Below are 10,730 nucleotides of genomic sequence, written 5' to 3' on the forward strand. Positions count from 1 at the left end.
CTTAAAACATCAACAAAAATGTTGGTGAGTTATAGGTTTAACCTATATATTTATCAAATGCAATAATAGACCACGAGATTTTATTTTTCAAATAAACATACACTCGCAAGTGTATAAAAATCATTCATATGGTGAACACCTGGTAACCGACATTAACACAAATGCATCTAGAATATCTCCATCGTTCCGGGACTCTCATCAAACATGATAAATCGAAGTACTAAAGCATCCGTAACCTGAATAGGGCTTGTTGGGCCCAATAGGTCTATCTTTAGGATTCGCGTCAATTGGTGGCAATTATAATAAACACCAATTCTTAGGCTACCAAGCTAAAAAGGGTGATATTTGGTATAATAATCCAACCATAGAATGTAATTTCAAGTACTTGTGCCTATTTTGTAAAACATTTATAAAACTGCTTGTATTCTCATCCCAAAAAGATATTAGATAATAAAAGTGGGACTATAACTCACTTTCAAATATTTTCAATTCGTTGAAAATCAGACTTGGCCACGGGTCGATTCACGAACCTATACAAATATATACATATATATCAAAGTATGATAGAAATACATTCACATCATATTATTATTACATGTTGATGATTTATGTTGTTAAGTTAGCAGTCCATTGTTAGTAGTCTACAATTAGTAGACCACAATTAGTAGTACATAGTATATACGTGTTGTATAAGACTCAATCATGACCCACAATACCGCTATTGTAGTTACACGTATTGTGTATGTGGTGTCTTTTAATTTATCCAACGTATTGTGTAACCATGAAATGTTATAATACATGTATAATACAAGAAAAGTTAGCTAAGATATGGTTAGTATAGATTTTATCAGACTACTTTCGTATTCATTTTAGCCATTTTTAACCAATATTGTTTTGTCCATAACTTCTTAATTACAAATCCGTTTTGAGTGAATCAAATTGCCATGGTTTCATAACGAACTGAAATTTGTAAAACTAAACTGAAAAAGTGGTGATTTATAGTCAGAGTTACAGGCTAAATGCCTATCTTTAAAGAGGTATTCATTTCCGTCGAAGAACGACATCTTGATGACCATTTTGAAAAACATACTTCTACTTTGAGTTTAACCATGATTTTTGGATATATTGTTTCATGTTCATATGAAATATCATTTTCTCAGAAGAACAAATTTTAAATCAAAGATTATCATAGTTTTTAATTATCCAACCCAAAACTGCCCCCAGTTTTACTACGACATCGTATGTCTGATTTTACGGTGTTCTTCGTGTTTCCAAGTTTTAAATCATTAAGTTAGCATATCATATAGATATAAAACATGTGTTTAGTTGTTTTTAAAAGTTAAGTTAGAAGGATTCAATTTGTTTGCGAACAAGTTTAGAATTAACTAAACTATGTTCTAGTGATTACGAGTTATTTTCATCGAATAAAATGGTTATATAAGTATGAATTGAAAGATGTTATGAACATCATCACTACCTCAAATATAGTAGGTAAACCTACTGGAATTAATAAGAAATGATCTTGAGATTCAAAGGATCTTGGATGGCTTGAAAGTTATTGAAGTAGAATCATGACACAAAAACAAATTCAAGTAAGATTACTACTTGAATTAAGATAGTTATAGTTATAGAAATCGAATCAAAGTTTGAATATGAATATTACCTTGAATTAGAAAGATAACCTACTATAAATAATAAAGGTTTCTTGATCTTGGATGATTACTTGGAATGGTTTTGAAAGCTTGGAAGTAATCTAGTAAACTTGAAAGTGCTCTTGAAGTTTTCTAGAGTAGTTGTTTTGTATGATGATTAAAGGTTAGATTTATGGGCTAGATTGATGTAGATTTTGATGAAGATGATGAAGAACACTTAGAACAATATGAGAGAAAAAGATAGAGATCAAATGGATGAAAGAAAGTTGCAAAATGAAAGTGTGTGTGAGGGTGCATGAATTCGTGAATGGTGATGGTGTTTTATGCAAGTTATAGTTTGATTTTTAGTGTAATAATTCAAGCTAGTTGCCAAATGTTTGGTGCCACATGCCTCTTAATCATTTAGGGCTACTAAGGAGAAGATTTTTATTGGTATAGATCAATAGTAAATACATGTAGAAGCTATGTACAATACGAGTACAACTACTGTATGAAAACGAGTAGAATTGTTGATGAAAAAGAATGGGAATGTAATTGTAACCATTTTTGTTAAGTATAAGTATTTTGATACATGTCATTAAGACTTTCAAAAGTGTATTAATACATCTTAATACAATACATATATATACATTTTAATTAAGTCGTTAACTCATCGTTAGTCGTTAAATGTATGTGTTATTTCGAAGCTTATAAGTTAACGATCTCGTTTAATGTAATTAACCCATTGTTATTATTTCTAATTAGATGTTAAATTGTTATATTATCATGATAACATAGTGTATTAATATATCCTAATACGATATATATATATATATATATATATATATATATATATATTAAGATGTTATTACATCGATAATCATTACATGTATATATCGTTTTGAAATCCTTAAGTTAGTAGTCTTATTTTATGTATATAGTTCATTGTTAATATACTTAATGAGATACTTAATCATTATTTCACCATGTTAATATATATATATATATATATATATATATATATATATATATATATATATATATATATATATATATATATATATATATATATGTTCATATATATATCATCATGTCATTTACAAGTTATAACGTTCGTGAATCATCGGACAAATTGGGTGCTCAAACGTTTACATAAAATCTATTTCAATTAATCAAGTATTAACAAGTTTGATTGCTTAACATGTTGGAAACATTTAATCGTGTAAATATTAATCTCATTTAATATATAATCATGGAAAAAGTCCGGGTCATGACAGTACCTACCCGTTAAATAAATTTCGTCCCGAAATTTTAAGCAGTTGGAGGTGTTGACGCATCTTCTGGAAATAAGTGTGGGTATTTCTTCATCATCTGATCTTCACACTCCCAGGTGAACTCGGGTCCTCTACGAGCATCCCATCAACGGGTTCTTCGACGAATTGTAGTTTTTCGTTAATTTTAATCTCGTCTAACGGAATGGTGAGATCTTCTTTAGCTAAGCATTTCTTCAAATTCGAGACGTGGAAGGTGTTATGTACACTAGCGAGTTGTTGAGGTAATTCAAGTCAATAAGCTACTGGTCCAACATGATCAATAATCTTGAATGACCTAATGTACCTCGAATTTAGTTTCCCCCGTTTTCCAAAACGAATAACACCTTTCCAAGGTGATACCTTAAGCATGACCATGTCTCCAATTTCAAATTCTATATCTTTTCTTCTAATGTCCGCGTAGCTCTTTTGTCGACTCTGGGCGGTTTTCAACCGTTGTTGAATTTGAATGATTTTCTCGGTAGTTTCTTGGATTATCTCCAGACCCGTAATTTGTTTATCCCCCACCTCGGTCCAACAAATCGGAGATCTACACTTCCTTCCATAAAGTGCTTCGAACGGTTCCGCATTGATGCTCGAGTGGTAACTGTTGTTGTAAGAAATCTCAGCTAATGGTAATGTCGATCCCAACTGTTTCCAAAATCAATAACACATGCTCGTAGCATGTCTTCAAGAGTCTGTATCATCCTTTCACTCTGCCAATCGGTTTGTAGATGATAGGTAGTACTCATATCTAAACAAGTTCCCAATGCTTGCTGTAACGTCTGTCAAAACCTTGAAACAAATCTGCCATCCCTATCAGAGATAATAGAGATTGGTATTCCATGTATGGAGATGACTTCCTTCAAGTATAGTCATGCCAAATTCTCCATTTTATCATCTTCTAGCATTGGTAGAAAGTGTGTTGACTTGGAAAGACGATCGACTATTACCCAAATTGTATCATAACCACTTGCAGTTCTTGGCAATTTAGTAATGAAATCCATGGTAATATTTTCTCATTTCCATTCCGGGATTTCAGGTTGTTGAAGTAGACCTGATGGTTTCTGATGTTCAGCTTTGACTTTAGAACAAGTCAAACTTCTCCTACGTACGTAGCAATATCGACTTTCATACCTGGCCACCAAAAGTGTCTCTTGAGATCTTGGTACATTTTCCCCGCTCCGGGATGTATTGAATATCTGCTTTTATGTGCTTCTCGAAGTACCATTTCTCTTGCATCCCCAAACTTTAGTACCCAAATTCTTTTAGCCAAATACCAGGTTCCGTCTTCCCGAATAGTAAGCTGTTTATCCAATCCTTTGGGTATTTCCTTTTCAAAACTACCTTCCTTCAAAACCCCCTGTTGCACCTCTTTTATTAGAGTAGTATGGTTAGTATGAATAATTATATTCATAGCTTTTACCCGCATAGGTTCTCTGTCCTTTCTACTCAAATCGTCGGCTACCACATTTACCTTCCCCGGGTGGTAACGAATCTCAAAGTTGTAATCATTTAACAACTCGATCCACCTACTATAACACCCCGGATTTTTGATTTTTTTTTTCATATACAGCGGAAGATAAATTTATCAGATATATTGTATAAACATGTATATATATAAAATCCACTTAATGATAAATAGGTTAATAAACAAATGACTGGGTGTTATATTAAAACATTAATACAACTTTAATAGAAAATACGCGACATCAGAGTTCCGACTAGTCAAACATATCTCCCAACAATCCATCTCCCTGGAATCTATCAAGTATGCAGCAGTCAACCTGCACGGAAGAGGAGGGGGTTAGCACGAAGCTAAGTGAGTACAACTAACTACAGGTAATAGTATACAGGAACATCACCCAAGTGCCATCTATAGAGACTCTGGCGGCTTGGCCAAACCATTAACCACCAGCTGATCGGACTGGGGCTTACCAGAAGTTCCTCCACCATCGTATGTATATATATAATCCGCACGCGACGGACGCGTCATTCACATATATATATATACACCTCGATTGTCTAGGCTACCACATGAGGAACCCAACCCGCAGGTTGATCTCTCCTACCAAGGCTACCACACAATAGGGACGCACTGGGTCCATCAGAGAAGCATCAACTAACATGCAGTCATCACAACGTACTAACTAACCACAACAGTAAGTATATCTAACAAGCATGGCAATCATAATATAACATGCTACTCTATACTATGTTCTCCAGTTAGTCCCACTCACCGATACCGGCAGCACTCGGTAGTCTAATGTCACCGAGTCTTCTCCTCATCCATATCACCTGAGAATAAATACTGAATAAGTTAGTAATCGTATTCCAGTACTAACTATATCACAATCACAGTATATTCATACTAACACTTAAGCACTTTATGACTAGTCTGCCAATCGTACGAGTAACACTCTCACTCGCACGTTTGATAAAACTCAACCATGCGGTTGACAACTTACTCGTACGTTTGGTTTATGACTGAACACCCATCAATGAATCAAATGATCTGTACGGTCCACCACACGAGTGAACAGTGACTCGTACAAGTCACATCTCTATCGTACTTATCATCTTACCCAAAACAATAGTTCTCCATAACCACTCACTCGCACTTTCATAATGTCATACCCCCAAATAGGGCCGGGAAAAATATGACTTCACAATATCACAACACAAGTATGTATAAACGAGAACGACTCTATATGAGACGTTTTAATTAAAAACCAATGTATTTATAAGCAGCGGAAAGTATTATGTCATTACAATTGTAAACTTAAATATTCTAATGCAAAAGTATAAATGTATAAATGCGGACTCCAAAAGCAGCAAAGTCCAAATAGCAAATATTCTTTATCAATCCTCACCTGAGAAAAACATGCTTAAAGTGTCAACCAAAAAGGTTGAGTGAACAACATAGGTTTAATAATCATAACAAGTTTTAGACCACAAGATTTAAATAAGCGGTTTAATTAGTTCGGTAGTAGTGCTGGTGTATATGATATCGATACTAACCATAAGTTACCCTAAACACATCACGTTCGTGTCGTTCATCATTATTATGTATTCATTGACCAGCGGTCATCCGGATAGAGATGTCACTCTCAATAGGCCTATCACAATAACTAAGCTTGCCTTTATACGTAGCAATTAACGATATCATGGTAGGGATTAAGCATGAATCAAAGCATGTTAGCAACAGTTTAAACTAATCAAAATAAAGTTTGAGTACTTGTTTCTAAGCGTAAAACAGTTTAAAAGCAAGCATGTGTCTCACCCCAAAGTAATAAAACAGTTAAGAAATAGTAAAAAGAGGAGCTATGAAGTTCACCTTAGTAGCAAGCAAGAAAATCAACGCAAGTAGTATGAATGGAGTGTAATCGGAGATCTCAACCTAGTGATATTATGTTTGATTAGTTAATGTCTAATAGACATAAAGTTTGTTTATTAATATAGCAAACTATATTAACAGTGACCGTTCTCGAGAAAAGTTATATGTATATAAGTGATAATATACTTAGTATATTTAAATGTTATTATATAGGTATATGTATATGTTATACTAATAATATTATTATTATTTACACTAACCAACTATTATGTATCCTATCATAAAATGCTACATATATAGTTATATCTATGTGATACATACATATATATTCTTTATTCATTATTATACCTGTGTGTGTTTATAACAATGATATATAAATATATATATATATATATATATATATATATATATACATATATATATATATATATATATATATATATATATATATATATATATATATATATATATATATATACACTTATTACTTTTCATTATTATATTTACTAACTTAACATAACTTACATAATACACATTCATACATACACACACACATACATATACATACATATATACACATACATATACACGTATGTATATACTTGCATATACACACACACATATACCTACAATATATACATGTACATACGTACGTATGCATGCATGCATGCACGTATATTATTATTATTATTTTTTACTAATCCTTTTTCATATATTAACACTAATCCTTTCATGAACATAAAATCATGACCTATTTATCATAATCATGAATCATGCTAATTATTCTCATTCATACCTTTTAACTTATTTAACTAGTTCCAGCATGAATCTTAATCTTAATAACCTAACAACTTATCAATCCTTAGCGATAATCTTTTATCCATTTACCTATCTAGTATATATATCAAGATCATAATCTTTCATTATCCTTCTAAACCTTATTAACATACTTAATTTTATTAACTAATCATACTTTCAACCTATTCATTAATCATCTAACTTATCATAACTTAACCTAGTACTCTTAATGTACAATCTTATTAAGCACATTCAAAAACTAGTTCACTTTTATTTAAAATCATAATTATAATTTCAACAACCATTATACTTGTAACCTATTCGTAATCTTTTAAGTTTTAACCATCCTTAACATGTTATTACTACAAGATTTATGATCATAACTTAATTTAATCACACTCAATCTTATTACTAATATTCATAATTCATTATAAAGTTTTCTTTTAAATTCAACATACTTAATTCATTAATCTTTAACGTCTAACAACATGATCTTTACAAACCTAACATGTTAGATCTTATTATAACCTATGTCATTATTCATATTCTTATAATCATATTCATTATCATCTTTTAACACATAAACTCATAATCATCTTATTAACAATTAATTATAATACTTGATCAAAATCTTTATAATTATTCATTATAGTTAACCTTAATCACCATAATTATACTTAATTCATAAACTAATCAAGATCATACACCATTATTCATACCTAACTCAACATGAAATCATAAACTTTTATCTTTCTTCCTTGATTCATTTACATAAAATCATAAGTTCAGTAATTATTCACAACCTTAGCTTTTTAATAATCATAATACTTAATATGATACTTTTAACTTAGCAATTATATTAACCAATAATATAATTCTTTTAATCATAACTTCCTTGCATATTTCATACTTATTCATTACTTAATCTTAACACATAACTTAATACTTATTAATTTACTTATATGTAATTAAATAAAGAATAAGATTAACTAGGGTTTATTAGTTATACCTTGCAAAGAATGGGACTAAGGATGATGATGATGATACGAAATAGGAAACCAGAAAACAGAAGCAGCAAACAGCGACCCAATTGAGGGTCTTCTTGGGTCTGAATGGCTCGACAGCACAGCAGCAACCATGCAGCAACAAGGATGATTCTTGGGCTATTGTGTTATTCGTTTTGGGGCTGAATAGATCTCGAATTTGTAACAAGAGGTGATGGTGGTTGGCTGAAATCACAGCAGCAGGGAAACAACAAGAAGATGGCGAGTTGTAGGCTATGTTGAAGATCGAATGTGCAGGCTAGTAGAGGTGATGAATGTGGTGTAGTGACCCGAACTTTTCCATGTTTATATATATTAATTGAGATTGATATTTACATGATTAAATGTTTCCAACATGTTAAGAAATCAAACTTGTTAAGACTTGATTAATTGAAATATGTTTCATATAGACAATTGACCACCCAAGTTGACCGGTGATTCACGAACGTTAAAACTTGTAAAAACTATATGATGACATATATATGGATATATATATAGTTAACATGATACTATGATAAGTAAACATATCATTAAGTATATTAACAATGAACTACATATGTAAAAACAAGACTACTAACTTAATGATTTTTAAACGAGACATATATGTAACGATTATCGTTGTAAAGACATTTAATGTATATATATCATATTAAGAGATATTTATACATGATAATATCATGATAATATAATAATTTAAAATCTCATTTGATATTATAAACATTGGGTTAACAACATTTAACAAGATCGTTAACCTAAAGGTTTCAAAACAACACTTACATGTAACGACTAACGATGACTTAACGACTCAGTTAAAATGTATATACATGTAGTGTTTTAATATGTATTTATACACTTTTGAAAGACTTCAATACACTTATCAAAATACTTCTACTTAACAAAAATGCTTACAATTACATCCTCGTTCAGTTTCATCAACAATTCTACTCGTATGCACCCGTATTCGTACTCGTACAATACACAGCTTTTAGATGTATGTACTATTGGTATATACACTCCAATGATCAGCTCTTAGCAGCCCATGTGAGTCACCTAACACATGTGGGAACCATCATTTGGCAACTAGCATGAAATATCTCATAAAATTACAAAAATATGAGTAATCATTCATGACTTATTTACATGAAAACAAAATTACATATCCTTTATATCTAATCCATACACCAACGACCAAAAACACCTACAAACACTTTAATTCTTCAATTTTCTTCATCTAATTGATCTCTCTCAAGTTCTATCTTCAAGTTCTAAGTGTTCTTCATAAATTCCAAAAGTTCTAGTTTCATAAAATCAAGAATACTTTCAAGTTTGCTAGCTCACTTCCAATCTTGTAAGGTGATCATCCAACCTCAAGAAATCTTTGTTTCTTACAGTAGGTTATCATTCTAATACAAGGTAATAATCATATTCAAACTTTGGTTCAATTTCTATAACTATAACAATCTTATTTCAAGTGATGATCTTACTTGAACTTGTTTTCGTGACATGATTCTGCTTCAAGAACTTCGAGCCATCCAAGGATCCATTGAAGCTAGATCCATTTTTCTCTTTTCCAGTAGGTTTATCCAAGGAACTTAAGGTAGTAATGATGTTCATAACATCATTCGATTCATACATATAAAGCTATCTTATTCGAAGGTTTAAACTTGTAATCACTAGAACATAGTTTAGTTAATTCTAAACTTGTTCGCAAACAAAAGTTAATCCTTCTAACTTGACTTTTAAAATCAACTAAACACATGTTCTATATCTATATGATATGCTAACTTAATGATTTAAAACCTGGAAACACGAAAAACACCGTAAAACCGGATTTACGCCGTCGTAGTAACACCGCGGGCTGTTTTGGGTTAGTTAAATAAAAACTATGATAAACTTTGATTTAAAAGTTGTTATTCAGAGAAAATGATTTTTATTATGAACACGAAACTATATCCAAAAATTATGGTTAAACTCAAAGTGGAAGTATGTTTTCTAAAATGGTCATCTAGACGTCGTTCTTTCGACTGAAATGACTACCTTTACAAAAACGACTTGTAACTTATTTTTCCGTCTATAAACCTATACTTTTCTGTTTAGATTCATAAAATAGAGTTCAATATGAAACCATAGCAATTTGATTCACTCAAAACGGATTTAAAATGAAGAAGTTATGGGTAAAACAAGATTGGATAATTTTTCTCATTTTAGCTACGTGAAAATTGGTAACAAATCTATTCCAACCATAACTTAATCAACTTGTATTGTATATTATGTAATCTTGAGATACCATAGACACGTATACAATGTTTCGACCTATCATGTCGACACATCTATATATATTTCGGAACAACCAAAGACACTCTATATGTGAATGTTGGAGTTAGCTATACAGGGTTGAGGTTGATTCCAAAATATATATAGTTTGAGTTGTGATCAATACTGAGATACGTATACACTGGGTCGTGGATTGATTCAAGATAATATTTATCGATTTATTTCTGTACATCTAACTGTGGACAACTAGTTGTAGGTTACTAACGAGGACAGCTGACTTAATAAACTTAAAACATCAAAATATATTAAAAGTGTTGTAAATATATTTTGAACATAC

This window comes from Rutidosis leptorrhynchoides, chromosome 10 (genome assembly GCF_046630445.1).
Source record: "Rutidosis leptorrhynchoides isolate AG116_Rl617_1_P2 chromosome 10, CSIRO_AGI_Rlap_v1, whole genome shotgun sequence".
NCBI classification, from domain to species: domain Eukaryota; kingdom Viridiplantae; phylum Streptophyta; class Magnoliopsida; order Asterales; family Asteraceae; genus Rutidosis; species Rutidosis leptorrhynchoides.